Source organism: Callithrix jacchus, chromosome 17 (assembly GCF_049354715.1).
Source record: "Callithrix jacchus isolate 240 chromosome 17, calJac240_pri, whole genome shotgun sequence".
Taxonomy (NCBI): Eukaryota; Metazoa; Chordata; class Mammalia; order Primates; family Cebidae; genus Callithrix; species Callithrix jacchus.
The window spans coordinates 18,061,181-18,079,649 of NC_133518.1; the positions used below are offsets into that span (position 1 = coordinate 18,061,181).

The window sequence follows — 18,469 nt, forward strand, 5'->3', positions numbered from 1 at the left end:
AAATATATGAAAAAACTTCAACATCACTGATCATTAGAGAAATGCTAATCAAAACAATAATGAGATATCATCTCACACCAGTCAGAATGACTAATATTAAAAAGTTAAAAACCAACAGATGCTGACAAGGTTGCAGAGAAAAAGGAATATTTTTACACTGTTGGTGAAAGTGTAAATTAATTCATAGTTCAACCATTGGGGAAGACAGTGTGGTCATATCTCAAAGACCTAGAGACAGAAATACCATTTGACCCAGCAATTCCATTACTGGGTATATACCCAAAGGAATATAAATCATTCTATTATAGAGATACATGTACATATGTTCATTGCAGTACTATTCACAATAGCAAAGACATGGAATCAACCTAAACACCCATGAGTGGTAGACTTGATAAAGAAATGCGGTACAGATACACCATGGAATATTATGCAGCCATAAAAATGAACAAGATCATGTCCTTTGCAGGGACATGGATGGAGTTGTAAGCCATTATCCTCAGCAAACTAACCCAGGAACAGAAAACCAAACACCACATGTTCTCACTTATAAGTGGGAGCTGAATTAAGAGAACACATCGACACACAGCATGGAACAACATGCATTGGGGTCTGTTGGGTGGAGGATTGGGGGAGGGAGAGCATTAGAAAGAACAGCTAGTGGATGCTGGCTTAATAGCTGGGGGATGGGATGATCTGTGCATCAAACCACTGTAATTTACCTTTACCTATGTAACAAACCGGCACATCCTGTACATGTACCTCCGAACTTAAAAGTTGAAGAAAAAAATTAAAACTCCGATTTATTAAATGCTAATTATATGCCAGGAAGTACATTAAGTGACTTAATTACACAATGATGGTGAAAAATATAACTTTTATAGCCAAATTGCCTAGATTTATGTTCGAACTTTGTTATTGCTAACTTGGTTATCTTTGACCAGGTATCCTTTCTCTTAGTATCCTCATCTTTGTACAATCTAAATAATAATATTTGCTTTATGCCTCATAGGATTATTGTGAAAATTAATTGAGACATCACAGACAACGTGCTTAGAATAGTGGCCAGCATATAATAAGTACTCAATACATGTTAATTTTCGCAGCACTACATGGATGTGAAATGGAAGTTCACAGATTTTAAGAACTTTGTCCAAGTTCACCCATCTAGTTACTAGTGGAGCTGAGAAGTTAACACAGGTACATATGGCTAGTCTGTCTTCACAGTGTTTCATTACTATTCACAACTCAGACCTCTGCCTTATCCTACAATTGGTCTTACCAGGTGCTGGTACCAAAATAGGTCAGCCTCACAGAGCACCATCTCCCTCCTGCCCAAAAACTGTCAAACATTCCTTACTCTCTCCTGACCTCTGCAGAATTCAGTGAACCTAAGCTCCAGTTCCAAAAATTTAACTCATTTATTTTTTTAAAAAGTTTCATTTTCTTCAGAAAAGCCAGAATGGCTCTTCAATTTGTTTGTTTGCTTAGGATCATGCAGCTCTCCAAGAAAAACATTTAAGATTTTGGAGAGTAGTTGACTTTCAGTGCTGAAAAAAAAAAAAAAATGACATGATAACTGGACAGAGTTGGATCCAGAGCAGGCAACAGCATATAAAACCAAGAGACACTCAACCATCCTGTTAAAGTTAGAAAAATCCATTACCAAGTTGTAGAAGGAAAACAACTTGCGGAAATATCATCTAGGGCCGAACGTTTCCAATCAGTGGTACTCCATTCATTATATGCTTGAGTGGTTCCAGGAACAACAGAAGACTGTGCGGTGTTACAATGCCAAGGACAAGAAAGGCAACTCAGCCTGTCGGGCTGACTTCCCCTCACAACAATCTGAACGTTTCAGGCTTCTCTTCCTTTGCCCAGATGAGTTAGTCACTTGGGAAGTGAAGTCGTAGCCAAGGACTCCTTTCTTAAACAAATCTCCTTGCTCTCTTGTGGACCATCTGCTTCTTTCATAGTCTTCAGGCCTAGCACACATGGTGCCCTATTTGAAAGGGGCAAGCGTGACATTTCAATCCTTCCTCATTCGACTTTCCCTTAGATCCTTAGACTAAGAGCTTTTTCCATCAGCTAAACACCAATTTTTACAGTATCTCTGATTTTTATACTACACCTACAAAGCAGTTTCATTTTCTATATGAGAAAACTGATGCTCATGATAAGTTTAAAAGACCACACACTATCAGGTGATAGAAATGGGAATTGTGCTCAGGTCTGTTGAGCTCCAAAATCCATGACCCCTCATGTGGCAAAGTTTAGGTTTCGAAGGATGAAAAAGTTAAGCAATGATATAAAACCTATACTGAAGTGTAGAGAAAAAGATAATAAATTTTTTGTTTGATCAAACCCAGAAAATTGATGCCATTGAAAGAACTGAAGCGTTTCAGTGGATATAACAGAAAAAAAAATCTTTGTCAAGTAATCGTGGTTTACTGCAACCTCAACCTCCTGGGCTCAAGTGATCCTCCTGCCTCAACCTTTGGAGTAGCTGAGGCTACAAGCACACATTAATTTTCTTATTTTTTTGTAGACATGGAAGTCTTGCTTTGTTGCCAGGCTGGTATTGAACTCCTGGGATCAAGCAATCTTCCCACCTTGGGGCTCCCAAATTGCTGTGAGTACAGGGTAAGCTATGGTGCCTGGCCCAAAAATGTTTGCCTAGTATGTATTTTGTCATTTAAAAAAATGAGTGCAGCAAGAGAAAATCAAATTGTAACTTGCCTGGATGCCCTACGCATTAAATAGACATATTGTCAATGGCCACAATATGAATAAAATATGCCTCCATACTGAAACATTATTTAAAAATTCCATTTGACATGCTTATTCATTTGCATTTATTATATTTTATTGTTTATACTGAAATAGTTAAATTCTTCTTGAGTTTAAGCACTTGCATCCCAAACCTGCTTTGTAATTTAGCTAGCAATATGCTTATGGGTTAAATCTTAAACTTGACCTTAAAATTGGCGGAAAAAATACTAAACATAAGTGGAAATATGAAGTTCTGGGAAGATCCTAATAGTAGGACTATATATTAAGTTCAGTTATTAAAACCACATTTACCAAAACTAAGAGAGCTAGTTGCTTCGTCTTGAGATGGCATTACTTGATTCACATATCTGATGACGTTTGCAAAAATGTGTTGAGGAATCTGGTAAAAAGAATTGGCCATTAGGGTTTATAATACAGCAGTGCTTCCACTAGAGCATAGCTTAGAGAGTTTTATTAGATATCTATGTTCTTATCACAGGTTTGGGATTAGACTCTGGTTAATTTATCCCTTAGCCTTTTGGCTCTCCTCTAAAACATTTGTAACTTAAAGTAATAAAACTGGCTACATTGATTCACTTCATATTTTCCATTTTCTCTTGTTTGTTCTAGTATCTCCAGCTCAGGAAAGAATAAATTTATGCAGGGCTTGAGTTAGGGAACAGCTGGTACTGAAAATGTTTCTCTTCTTTGAGCCCTCTCCCCTCCTTATCCAAACAGAGAAAAGACAGATCTGCTTTCTCCTACTCAAAAGGAGTGGAGTGAAATCCAAGTCCTCCAAAAAAAGAAATGGAATGCTGTTCTACCTCACTATTCACTCCTACTTTTGGACTCATACCACTTTTAGAATGTTAAACCATTTTTCAAAGACATTAGCCTCCCAAGAGGTAGGTGAGGATTAATTCCAGTTTAAGCAACATGTAAAACATAAAATTTCATAAAAACAAAGCAACACAAACAGGCTGGACACCACTCTTTCTCTTCATTTTTAGACAATGAAGTTATAACAACCCAGAGCCTTTGCAGCATCTCAAACTGCATTCTCTTGACTCTCCAATCCTCCAAAAAGAAGTCTGGGAAGACAAGAGCTTTTGAGAAATTGCCAGTTAAGAAGTCAGTTTGGAAGCCACTTAAAACCAAAGTTGTGTAATTAGAACTGTTGGTCTTAAGTATGTGTTTGAGTAATGTATTAAATGGCATTAACATGGACAGTAAAACTCTTGCATTATTTTCTTCCCTGGGGGCACATAATGCAAAACTTCATTGACTGGAGCCAGTTTAGTAAATGGGGCAGAAAATGCCTGTAGAAGTGATGTAATGTTATGAAGAAAGTGGAACATAGATGGCATATAAACTCTTAATGGCATTGTTTCCTAGATTCTCCATGTGCAGCAAAGTGGATATTGCTGCTGCCTTTAAGGAACAGCCTGATTACAATTAAAGCACTAGTGTGTTCATTTCCTGGCACACGTATGAATGTGGGGTACAGATTAGAATTTATTTCATCAAGCTTTAATTTCATTTTCAGCCCCTTAAAAGTTTCATATCTTTTAAATATGCTGCCAGCAACCTGTTATCTGATATAATGAAAAGCAGTGTAACCACTCACCAAATAAAATCCCATATAAAACCTAAACCTCAGTTTCACTTTTCAGGCACTGGTTTCATTGCCTCTTCCACCCACCCTTTCTCTCTGCCAGAGCCCCTAATGAGCAGCAGCGCTGGCCAAATCCTGCCAAGTGTGAGCAGGTGGGTTTAATGGGATGTGAGATGTAGCTCGCCTGTAGCCAGACTACCATTCACTGGCAAGGTCATAAGGATATTAGGGGGTAGAGAGAAAATTTTGAGCAAGATGTTTACAAATAAGAATAAAAGTAAGTCATACTGTTATATAGTCATACTTTATTTATTTGTGTAATACACATTGCATGTCTTAGCACCTTAAATAAAATTTTCTGGAAAGGTTTGTCCTTTGAAAGATGTAATGTGATAGATTACTAGCTAGTAGGAACAAATTCTTTTCTATTTTCACAAAGTTCAGAAACTGTTTTGGACCCTATCACCATTGATTCATTCTTTCATTCATTCATTTGTTCTTTCAAAAAAAACTATCAAGCAGCTTTCAAAGTAATTATTTTTATTTATTTCTTAGACAAATCAGTGAATAAAACTATGGAGTTTATAAAATAAAACCAAGATTATGTAATTGTTATTTTGGCTTAATTATCTAGAAAATTTTTAACAAGTAAATATTTTATGTTGATAGTTAATGCAATGTTTTGTTTGAATTATGCTCTATGTATGTTATGAGAAGAAAGAAATATGCTAAAGAAACTAAAAGGTGAATGTGGGAATCAAAACAGATGGTGTGTTCTGGAAGGTATTTTGAAAGTGGTGAAATATTTTACATATTTACAAGCTTACTATTATCTTTAGAGGAAAATGGTGTAGAGGAAAGAATGGACGAGGAATTAGAAGTCAATTACAAACTACGCAAGTAGCTGGTTGTATGACTTAACCTGTGGGTGACTTACTATCTATTTATTTAAATAGTTACTCTAAGTGACTGACTTTTCCACTGCTCAGGCTTACCATGAGAGTTAAATACATTTAAAAACACTTTTTTGCCTATAAAGCACAGTAAATAATTTTTACTTCTGACTTGTTTTATTTTACTTTGAAAAATTGTTATTAATCAATCTTATTAACCTTTTCTTGTGGAGTTAATGCTCTTTATGCATTATTTAAGAAAGTCTTCTTTACCCTAGTTTCAGAGGGGCCTCTCCTATAATTTCTTCAAAAAATCATTTTATATTTAATATAGAAATCTTTACATCATTAGGAGTTGGCTTTAACATGATGAAAGAAACGGGCTAACTTCATTTTTATATGAATTGAATTTTTGTTTCTCACTGCATTTATTGAATAATCTTTCCTTTCTCCAGCCACGCCACCTTTGTCTTTATCAGTTTCTCCTGTGCCTAAACTTGTATTCTGTTCTACTGGTCAGTCTATCCGTGTACCAATATCACACTTTCTTAAATACTATAGTTTTATGTTAATTCTTTTTTTTTTTTTTTGATGGAATCCTGCTCTGTTGCCCAGGCTGGAGCGCAGTGGCACGATCTTGACTTATTGCAACCTTTGCCTCCCGGGTTCAAGTGATTCTCCTGCCTCGGCCTCTCCAGAAGCTGGGACTACCAGTGCGTGCCACCACACCCGGCTAATGTTTTTTGTCTTTTTAAGTAGAGACAGGGTTTCACAGTGTTAGCCAGAATGGTCTTGATCTCCTCACCTCGTGATCTGCCCACCTCAGCCTCCCAAAGTGCTGGGATTACAGGTGTGAGCCACTGCGCCCAGCCCATAATTCCTAATTTCTATTAGGACAAATCATCCCTCATTTTTCCTTATGAGTATCTTAGCTAATCTTGTCTCTTTTCTCTTCTATGCAAATACTAGAATTTGATTTTAAAATTCTGTATAAACCCTGTTCAAATTTTGATTGGAATAGCATTAAAGCTATAGATTAATCCGAGAACATTTGGTATTTTTATAACACTGGCTATGTCTACATGTCAAATATCCTTCCATTAATTGAGGTTTTGGTTAAATTATTTGCATAACATTTTAAAATATTACTTTGTCTTGCACATCTTTTGTTAGACTTTCCCTAGTAGACGACAATTTTTATTGCTATTACAAATAACATTGTAAAAATTATACTTTCTCTTCGTTACTACTCTATAAAAATTCAATTAATTACTGCATGTGAATCTAACATTTTCCAACTTGCTATATATCCTCGTATTATACTCAACTACTCTTGCTAGATTCTTTGGTGTTGTTCCTCTCTTTCCAATCTTGTCTTATGTTTCTATATTCTTTTTTCTTTTTTTTTTTTTTTTTGAGACGGAGTTTCTCTCTTGTTACCCAGGCTGGAGTGCAATGGCGCGATCTCGGCTCACCGCAACCTCCGCCTCCTGGGTTCAGGCAATTCTTCTGCCTCAGCCTCCTGAGTAGCTGGGATTACAGGCACGCGCCACCATGCCCAGCTGATTTTTTTGTATTTTTAGTAGAGATGGGGTTTCACCAAGTTGACCAGAATGGTCTCGCCTCGGCTTCCCAAAGTGCTGGGATTACAGGCTTGAGCCACCTCACGTAGCCCTCTTTATTCTTTTTTTTAGGACACTAAGTTAGAAAGATTCAGGCTTACTTAATAGCCAGGCTATATACATGTAACCAATTTTGTAAATATTATAAATGTGGATGAGAAAAATGTATATTCTATAATTTGGAGTATAGAATACTACTAGATCAATTAAAAAAACTTTTCTGTATATATATTATTTTTGTCTGCTTAACTATTAATAATTAAAAGGTATGATGAAATTCCCACTATGGAGACAGAGGTACAAATTTTATTGTACTTCTATTTATTTTTTCTTTATATATTTTGAGGCCATTTCATTAGGTTCATGCAAACTGTATCTTCTATTTGAATTGAACTTCATTATTATTATTACTTTTTCAACTTTTGTTTTAAGTTCCAGAGTACATGTGCAGGTTTGTTTCACAGGTTAACTTGTGTCATGGAAATTTGTTGTACATATTATTTCATCACCTAGGCATTAAGCCTCGTACCCATTAATTGTTTTTCCTGATCCTCTCCCTCCTCCCACCCACCATCCTTTGAAAGGCCCCACTGTAGGTTGTTCCCCTCTAGGTTTCCGTGTATTCTCATCACTTAGCTCGCACTTATAAGTGAGAACATGTGGTATTTGGTTTTCTGTTCCTGTGTTAGTTTGCTAAGGATAATGGCCTCCATCTTTATCCATGTCCCTGCAGAGGACATGATCTCATTATTTTTTATGACTGCATAGTATTTTGTGGTGTATATGTACCACTTTCCTTTGTCCAACCTATCATTGATGGGCATTTAGGGTGATTCCATGTCTTTGCTATTGCGAATGGTGCTTCAGTGAACATATGCATGCAAACAGAATCATTTATGTTCTTTTGGGCATATACCTAGTAATGGAATTGCCGGGTTGAAAACTATAAAAACTCTGGAAGGCAACCTAAGCAATACCATTCAGCATAGGCACAAGCAAAGATTTCATGATGAATTTTATTATTACGTGATGACCCTCTCTATAGCTAATGTAGTTGAAAAACTTGATATCCTTGTACTTTTTATTTAATCATTTAAATCATTTTCAAGCATATAATTTAGTGGCATGAACACACTCACAATATCGTGCTGCCATTACCACTGTCTCAATCAGTTCAGGCTGCTTTAATAAGATACCATAAAGTAGACGGTTTAAAAAACAGAATTTTATTTTTCACATTTCTGGAGGCTGGGAAGTCCAAGATGTAGGCATCAGCAGCTTTGATGTCTGATGGGAACCCCTTCCTGGTTTAAGAATGGCCATCTTCTCTTCGTGTCCTCACTTGGGAAAGAGAGAGCAAGAATCAAAGTCTCTTTCTCCTCTTATAAAGACACTAATCCCATCATGGTGGCTCCACCCTCATGACCTCATCTAAACCAAATTACATCCCAAAAGTCCCACCCTCTAAAACCATCCCATTGGAGGTTAGAGTTTCAATGTATGAATTTTGAGGAACACAAACATTTAGTTCATACCAACTACTCTTCATTTCCAGAAATTCATTATTCCAAACAGAAGCTCTGTACCCATTCCTCACTCTCCCCTATCTCCAGCCCCTGGCAACCTCTATTCTACTTTCTGTTTTAATAAATTTGACTATTCTAGATACCTCAAATAAGTGGAATCATATAGTATTTGTTCTATCATGTCTTGCTTATTTCACTTACCATGTTTTCAAAGTTCATCCATGTTGTAGCATGTAACCTAATATAGCTTTTGTGTTACAGTCCGTTTTAACTGATATTACATTACTTGCCAGAATTCTTTTAGTTAGTATTTGCCTAGTGTATCAGTGTAAATCTTTTGATATAGTCTTTTTACTTTATGTATTAGGAATGTTTCTTATAATCTACAATAGCTTGGTTTTCTCAATTCTTGAAATACCTTTAAAAAAATTTTTTTGAGGAGAAATAGTCTTGCTTTGTTGGAGTGCAGTGGCATGATCACAGCTCACTACAGTCTCCATCTCCTGGGCCAAAGCGATCTTCCCATCTCAGCTGGGACTATAGGCATGTACCACCATGTCCAGCTACTTTCTGTATTTTTAATAGAGACAGATTTTAGCAGTGTTGGACAGGCTGGTTTTGAGCTCCTGAGCTCAAGTGATTTGCCGGCCTTGGCCTCTTAAAGTACTGGGATTACAGGTGTGAGTCACTGCTCCCAGCCAAATCTTTACTTTTAACTGACATTAAAATTATGGTTATTGATAAATTAGTTACTAAAACTTTTAATTTTTATTTTCAGATCCTAATTTTCTCTTTTCTTGTCTTTTGTAATTGATTGTTTGAGGTTGAGATTTTGTTTTTTCCTTTATTTTCTTTAGAAAATAAAGAAATCCCTACTCCTCAACCTGAAATGTCTTAAAGAATGTCCATCCAAAAGACTATAAATTGTTCTACTATAAGGACACATGTACACGAATGTTCATTGCAGCACTGTTTACAATAGCAAAGACCTGGAATCAACCCAAATGCCCATTGATAATAGACTGGATTGGAAAAATGTGGCACATATACACCATGAAATATTATGCAGCAATCAGAAATGATGAGTTTGTGTCGTTTGTAGGGACATGGATGAATCTGGAGAACATCATCCTCAGCAAACTGACACAAGAACAGAAAATGAAACACCGCATATTCTCACTTATAGGCGGGTGATGAAAAATGAGAACACATGGACACAGAAAGGGGAGTACTAAACACTGGGGTCTATAAGGGGAAAAGGGGAGGGCCAGTGGGAGGGGGAGGTGGGGAGGGATAGCCTGGGGAGAAATGCCAAATGTGGGTGAAGGGGAGAAGGAAAGCAAAGCACACTGCCATGTGTGTACCTACGCAACTGTCTTGCATGCTCTGCTCATGTACCCCAAAACCTAAAATCCAATAAAAAATTAAAAAAAAAAAAGAATGTCCATTAACAATGCTCTTGTTATTCTGTAATACATATTAATTCTTTAGAGACATTTATCAAAGTATCTAATATAAACCAATAAAACACATTATATAATTACTTTGGAGAATAAATGATAAAACCATAGTGCTTACTTTCAAGAATTAGAGACCATAGCACATCATGGATTTTAAGGAAAAAATATGGGTTCGTGTTCTGGCTTTCCACTTATTATTTGACCCTGGGCAAATAATAATATGGGTGTAAGTAAGATGAATCTAAGTAAGTTGGTTGTAATAATATCCATAATGCAGTGTTCATTTATATATTCATTCATTGATAAATATTTGTTTGAATTTATATGTGACTGATTATGTATCAAATGCTGGCTAAGTAATGATAAGTTATATACTCTGCCATAATAAAATTTACAGTCTTGAAACACAAAATTTTAAAAAATTATACAAAAGACTGAGACAAATTCTCAAAAGAAAGAAATTGGTGTGCAATAAAAGAATCTTGTAATGATATTATATATAAAGTATTTGGAATGTACTAAGCTAGCAAATGAGGTAGTATTTTTATAGATAATAATGTCAGTGCCTTTGGAGTTTATCATGCACAAATATTAAAAGTTAACACGTTACATAATGAAATACCAAACTGTGTGTTATAGACATTTCACTTTTTAATTATACAAAAAAACACCTGATATTTGAAAAATAGTCCATGCAATTTTCAAAAGCAGAATTCAGTGCAGTCAATAAAAACAGATGCAGAAATGTCAAAGATAGGTCCCGGGGGCCGTGGCTCACTTCTGTAATCTCAGTACTGTGGGAGGCCCAGGCATCTGGATTACAAGGTCAGGAGTTAGAGACCAGCCTGGCCAACATAGTGAAAACCCATCTCTACAAAAAATAAAAAAAATATTAGCCACGTGTGGTGGCACATGCCTGTAGTCCCAGCTACTCTGGAGACTGAGGCAGGAAAAGAGCTTGAACTTGGGAGACAGAGTTTTCAGTGAGCCAAGACCATGCCATTGCACTTCAGCCTGGGTAAGAGTGAGACCATGTCTCAAAAAAAAAAAGAAATAAAGAAAGGAAAGAAAGAAGAAAATAAAGAAAGAAAGGAAAGAAAGAAAGAAAGGGAAGAAAGAAACAAGAAGAAAGGAAGGAAAGAGAAAGAAAGGAAAGAAAGAATGAAAGAGAAAAAGGAAGGAAGGAAAGAATAAAAGAAAGAAAGAGAAGGAAGGAAAGAGAGAAAGAAAGAAAGAATGAAAGAAAGAAAAAGGAAGGAAAGAAAGAGAAGGAAGGAAAGAGAGAAAGAATGAATGAAAGAAAGAAAAGGAAGAAAGGAAAGAGAGAAAGAGAAAGAAGGAAGGAAGGAAAGAAAGAAAGAAAAAAGAAGGAAGGAAGGAAGCTCAAAGATGATGTGATTGGGAGACAAGAACTTTAAAACAGCAATTATAGCTATATTTAAACAGTCAAAGGAAAACATGAACACAATGAGGAGAAACATAAAAGTTAAAAAAGAACCAAATTAAATTTCTCAATGTTAAGTATATATACATGAAACTTTCAGTGACAGAATGAAAAGCAGGGGTGATACCATGGAAAAGAAAAGCAGTAAACATAAGGGTATAACAATATGAACTTGGCAAAGTACATTTCCAAGTAAAAATACTAAAAAAAGAAAAGAACCTCAGTGACTTGTGGAGTAACATTAAGGAATTCAACAATGCACACTGGGCAGTGAACTAGTGTATCCAGGAAGTGGAACGTGTGAGGAAGATTATTGTGAAGCCTTGAGATTTTGTGTTGTTCACTCTGTTGGAGTATGGAATTGCTTGGGACCTGTTACTCCTTTCTTCTTTCATTTTTCTTTCTTTTGGAATGGGAATGTGTGATCTATGCCTTTCCCACCACTGTGTTTTAGAAGTAGATAACTTGTCTTCACAGATCACAGATGAGACTTTGGACTTTTAAATTAATGCAGGAACAAGTTAAGACTTTGGGGCAATAGTGATGGAATGAATGTATTTGTGTGGGTAAGAGACATGAATTTCAGCGGATGGGGTGAAATGTTATGACGTGAATGTTTGTCCCCTCTGAAACTCATGTTGAAGCCGAATCCCTATTGTAACAGCATTAAGAACGTGAGAAATTTGGCTATGGTATTTGTGAGGTGGAACTTTTGGGAGATATTTAGGATTAGATGAGCTCATAAGTACGGGGGATTAGTGGTGTTATAAAAGAAGGAGATATCTGAGCTGGCACACTCAGTTCCTTCACCCTGTCATGCCTTGCACTACTTGGGGACTTTGCAGAGATTCCCCAACAGCAAGAAGTTTCTCACTAAAGGCAGCCCCTTGACCCTGAGCTTCCCAGGCTCCAGAATTATTTAGAAAAATATATATATATTTTATAAATTACCTAGTCTCTCTCTCTCTCTCTCTCTCTCTCTCTCTCTCTCTCTCTCTCTCTCTCTCTCTCTCTTTCTCTCTCTCTCTTTACTGGGATGTGGGGTCTCATTATGTTGCCAAGGCTGGTCTTGAACTCCTGGCCTCAAGTGATCCTCCTGCCTCATCCCCGCAAAATACTACAATTACACGCATGAGCCACCACACCCGGCTGATTATCTTTTCTCAAAATTAACTAAGACAAATAATTAAATAAAAATATGAACACAGTAAGGACAGATATGAAAGATTCAAAAGAGCCTAATTATACTTTTAAACTTGAAAAATATTTGCACAAAAATTTCACTGATGGAATGAAAAGCAAAACAGACATTATAAAAGAAAAACTGGCCAGGTGTGGTGGCTTATGCCTGTAATCCCAGCACTTTGAGAGGCTGAGTTGAGAGGAATCCTTGAGCCCAGGAGCTTGAGAACAGCCTGGGCAACATAGTGAAATCCCATTTCTGCTAAAACAATACAAAAACTAGCTGGGCATAGTGGTGTGTACCTGTAGTCTCAGCTACTCAGGAGGCTGAGATGAAAGAATCACCCGAGCCTCCAAGGTGGAGTTTGCAGTGAGTTGAGATTGTGCCACTGCATTCCAGCCTGGGCCACAGAGTGAGAGCCTGTATCAAAAAGAAAAAAGAAAATCAGTGAACTTGAGGGTATAACAATAGAAACGTAAAACATAAAGAACAGTTAAAAAGAAAAATAAAAAGAATCTCAGAAATTTGTGGAATAACATTAAACTATCTGTCATATGCACATTTGGAGCCCCAGAAGGTGAAGAGAGACACAAAATGATATAATAACTGTTTGAGAAGTAATGTTTCCAAGTTTTCCCAATATGATGAAAGCTATGAACTCAAAGACAGAAACCTTAATCAAGTGCAATCAAGGGAAACACACACATACAGAGTCAGAGGCGCATTACAATTAAATTACTGAAAGTAACGATAAAGAGAAAATCTTACAGGTAGCCAGAAAAAAAAAGACATTTTACATAAGGTGGAATAAAGATAAAAATAACAATACACTTCTTACCAGAAACTAAATAAATATGAACAACATACTCAAGGTCTTGGCTCTCCAAAAATCTCCCAATTTATAATTTTATATCCAGAAAAAAATTCATGCTGCCAATCAATACCAAAGCAATCACTTAGAAAATAAAACAGAGAATTATAAATAATATGCCAATAGAAGAGATAAAATAAATTCCTAAAACATACCCAGTTAATCAAAAAAGAAGGCAAGAAAAAGGGAAAGCAATAGGATAAATAATGAATTTAAAAGAAAGCAAATAGCAATAATGTAGACTTAAATGCAACCATATAAACTCTTACATTAAAAATAAATGCACTTACATTTCCAATTAAAATGTAACAATTATCAGATGGCACAAAATCTGTCTATAAATACTAACTCTAAAAACTTACAGCACAGAAAGGTTAAATTTAAATAATTTAAAAATATTTACCATGCAAATAGTAATCATAAGAATAGAATGACTAACTTCAGATCATAGAGACTTCAAACTATGTAATATTTCTAGTGATAAATTTTATAATGATATAACTGTCAATCAGTCAAGAAGATAAAACAATTCTAAACCTATATGAATCCCACATTAGAGTTTTAATACACATTAAATAAAAGCTCACAAAACAGGATAGAAAAATAGGCAAATCTACAATTACTATGGAGACTGAAACACTGGTCTTTCAGTAATTGATACAATAAGTAGACAAAAAACCAGAATGGATAGAGAAGACCTAAATGGCATTAAAAACCACCTGACATAAATAAAATTTATAAACATTCACCTAAGAAAAGCAGAATCTACATTTAAGTGTATAAGAAACATCCACCAAGATATACCATATTTTAGGCTATAAGTTTCAATATATTTGAGGGCTGAAATTAAACAGAGTATATTCTCTGACTACAATAGTATTAAATGAAACATAACAGAAAAATATATGAAAAACCCTAAGTATTTGTAAAAAGCAAAACAAAACATCACTTCTATGTCCTAGTCAGAAATAAGCCATAATAGACAATGAAAAAAATTTTAAGATATATCCAAATATGTAGGATACAGATAACACCACCATTAGGAGGAAAAAATATAGCTTTAAAAATCTGCATAAAAATGAAACAAGTTGCAAAATCAATTATCTGAGCTTTCATTTGAAAAATATAAATTAGAAAATAAATTCAATGTAAGCAGAAAATGGGAAATAATACAGATGAGAGCAAAAATCAATAAAATAGAAAAACAGTATGTGTAGTAACTAAAGCAAGAATAGGATTTTTAAAATCTTGATAAATACTTTAAAGAAATAATAAATCTTTAGCTAGCATAATCAAAGATTAAAGGAGACCCAAATTGCTGACATAAGAACTGAAAAATGTGATACCATTACAGTTATTAAAGAATAATAAGAGAATATTATAAGCACCTTCATAACAATAATTTTAACCACCTCAAAGAAATAGGTAAACTGTGTTTTTTGAACTGCCAAAATCAACTAAAAAAGAAATAGAAAATCTGAATAAGTGTGTTTCTATTAAAGAAATTGAATTTGTAATTAAAAACCTTCTGATAAAGTAAGTATACTCCCCAAACACCAGATCGTTTACTAAATTTATTTCAAAACCAAAGTCTTTGAGAAAATGACACACTAGAAACTTTCATAAACATCAACATTAAAATGTTGAACAAGCCTGGCACAGTAGCTCACACCTGTAATACAAGTACTTTGGGAGGATGAGGCAGGCAGATTACCTGAGGTCAGGAGTTCAAGACAAGCCTGGCCAGCATGGCAAAAGCCCACCTCTACTAAAAATACAAAAATTAGCTGGGTATGGTGGTGCATGCCTGTAATTCCAGCTACTCTGGAGGCCGAGGTATGAGAATCACTTGAACACATGAGACAGAGGTTGCAGTGAGTAAAGATCCTGCCTTGCACTCCAGGTTGGGGGAAGAGCAAAATTCCATCTCAAACAAATAAACAAAACAAAACAAAGAACCTGTTTAACAAAATTTTAGCCAATCAAGTTTAGCACTTTTTAAATAGATAATACATCATGTTAGGGTTTATCTCAGTGATGCAAGGATGATTTACCATTTGAAAAGAAATCACTGCAATTCACCATATCAACAGAATAAAAGAGAAAAACCTAATGATTATTATAATAGATACAGAAAAAGCTTTTGACAAAATTCCATAGCTATTCACAATTAAAAGCACCAAACTTAAGAGTTATGGGAACTTTCTCAGCCCAATAAAAGGCATGTAAGACAAATCTACATCTATCATTATATGTATGGATGAAACACTAATATCATTTCACCCAAGATTGGGAAAAAAATCACTATATATTCAATATTGTACTAAAAGCCCCAGCCACTTAAGTAAGGCAAGAAAAAGAAACAGAAGACACTAATACTGAAGATAAATCATTTTATGGGAATATTTGTAAACTTAGAAATTCGTAAGGAATCCACAAAATTACTTGCTAGTGCCACTTGAACTAGTAGAAGAGTTTAGCAATACTCAGAATTTAATATTAATTATATAATTAATTTCATTTCTACATACTTACAAAACAAATGATAACTGAAAATTAAATAGCACTGATGATAGCATCAAAAACATAAAGTACTTATATAATGGTTAATATTGAGTGTTAACTTAATTGGATTGAAGAATGAAAAGTACTATTTCTGGGTGTGTCTGTGACCGTGTTGCCAAAGGAGATTAACATTCGAGTCAGTGGACTGAGAAAGGCAGACCCACCCTCAACCTGGGTGGGCACCATCTAATCAGCTGCCAGTGTGGGCAGAATAAAGGCAGGCAGAAGAATGTGAAAAGACTAAACTGGCTAAGTCTTCTGGCCTCCATCTTTCTCTTATGCTGGATGCTTCCTGCCCTCGAACATCAGATTCCATGTTCTGCAGCTTTTGGAGTCTTGGACTTAGACCAGTGACTTGCCAGGGGCTCTCAGGCCTTCAGCTACAGACTGAAGGCTGTACTATCAGCTTTCCTACTCTTGAGGTTTTGGGCTCTGACTGGCTTTCTGGACCCTCAGTTTGCAGGCAGCCTACTGCGGCACTTCACCTTGTGATCTTGTGAGTCAATTCTCTTATAAACTCCCCTTCATATATACATCTATCCTATTAGTTCTGTTCCTCTAAAGAACCCTGACTAATATAATTTAAGAGTAAATGGCCGGGCGCGGTGGCTCACGCCTGTAATCCCAGCACTTTGGGAGGCCGAGGCGGGTGGATCACGAGGTCAACAGATCGAGACCATCCTGGTCAACATGGTGAAACCCCGTCTCTACTAAAAATGCAAAAAATTAGCTGGGCATGGTGGCGCGTGCCTGTAATCCCAGCTGCTCAGGAGGCTGAGGCAGGAGAATTGCCTGAATCCAGGAGGCGGAGATTGCGGTGAGCCAAGATCACGCCATTGCACTCCAGCCTGGGTAGCAAGAGCAAAACTCCATCTCAAAAAAAAAGAGTAAATTTAATAAAATACGTGTAAAATATTTCTTCAATTTGATTAAAAATGTCTACAAAACATATACAGCTAACATTCATATTTAATGATGAAAAACTCAAAACTTTCCCACTAAGATAAAGAACAAGGAAAAAATGTCTCTTTTCACTATGGCTTTTCAACAAAACAATGGAATGCAATAAGGCAAGAAAAAGAAACGAAAGGTATACAGATTGGAAAGGAAGCAATCAAACTGTCTTTGGTAGCATAATTGTCTATTTAGAAAATTTGAGATACCAAAAAAATGTTTCACAGAAATAATAAGCAATTATATTAAGGCTGCAGGATACAAGATTAATTTACATTTACCTTTCTTTCTCTTTCTTTCTTTCTTTCTTTCTTTCTTTCTTTCTTTCTTTTCTTTTTTTTAATTGCATTTTAGGTTTTGGGGTACATGTGCAGAACATGCAAGATAGTTGCATATTACACACGTGGTAGTGTGTTTTGCTGCCTTCCTCCCCTTCACCCACATTTGGCATTTCTCCCCAGGCTATCCTTCCCCAGCTCCCGCCCCCGCTGTCCCTCCCCTATTCCCCCAATAGATCCCAGTGTGTCGTGCTCTCTTCTCTGTGTCCATGTGTTCTCATTGTTCATAACCCGCCTATGAGTGAGAACATACAGTATTTCATTTTCTATTCTTGTGTCAGTTTGCTGAGAATGATGTTCTCCAGATTCATCCATGTCCTTACAAAGGACACAAACTCATCATTTTTGATTGCTGCATAATATTCCATGGTGTATATGTGCCACATTTTCCCAGTCCAGTCTATCATCGATGGGCATTTGGGTTGGTTCCAGGTCTTTGCTATTGTAAGCAGTGCTGCAATGAACATTCGTGTGCATGTGTCCTTATAGTAGAATGATTTATAGCCCTTTGGATATATACCCAGTAATGGGATTGCTGGGTCAAATGGAATTTCTATTTCTAGGTCCTTGAGGAATCACCACACTGTCTTCCACAATGGTTGAACTAATTTACACTCCCACCAGCAGTGTAGAAGTGTTCCTATTTCTCCACATCCTCTCCTGCATCTGTTGTCTCCAGATTTTTTAATGATCGCCATTCTAACTGGCACGAGGTGGTATCTTAATGTGGTTTTGATTTGCATCTTTCTAATGACCAGTGATGATGAGCATTTATTCATATGTTTGTTGGCCTCATGTATGTCTTCTTTTGTAAAGTGTCTGTTCATATCCTTTGCCCATTTTTGAATGGGCTTGTTTGTTTTTTCTTATAAATCTGTTTGAGTTTTTTGTAAATTCTGGATATCAGCCCTTTGTCAGATGGGTAAACTGCAAAGATTTTTTCCCATTCTGTTGGTTGCCGATTCACTCTAGTGACTGTTTCTTTTGCCGTGCAGAAGTTGTGGAGTTTGATTAGGTCCCATTTGTCTATTTTGGCTTTTGTTGCCAATGCTTTTGGTGTTTTGGTCATGAAGTCCTTGCCTACTTCTATGTCCTGAATGGTTTTGCCTAGATTTTCTTCTAGGGTTTTTATGGTGCTGGGTCTTAAGTCTTTAATCCATCTGGAGTTAATTTTAGTGTAAGTTGTCAGGAAGGGGTCCAGTTTCTGCTTTCTGCACATGGCTAGC

At 36.1% G+C, this 18,469-nt stretch overlaps 1 long non-coding RNA gene across 1 annotated transcript; it reads right to left on the minus strand.

The window, feature by feature from the left end:
• Nucleotides 1–8,112: 8,112 nt before the first annotated feature.
• LOC108588826 (uncharacterized) lies at nucleotides 8,113–17,360 on the minus strand. Its single transcript, XR_001907864.4, has 2 exons — nucleotides 12,818–17,360; nucleotides 8,113–8,243 (listed from the first exon to the last, which is right to left on the minus strand). It is a non-coding gene; the product is annotated as an uncharacterized LOC108588826 (long non-coding RNA).
• Nucleotides 17,361–18,469: the final 1,109 nt, after the last annotated feature.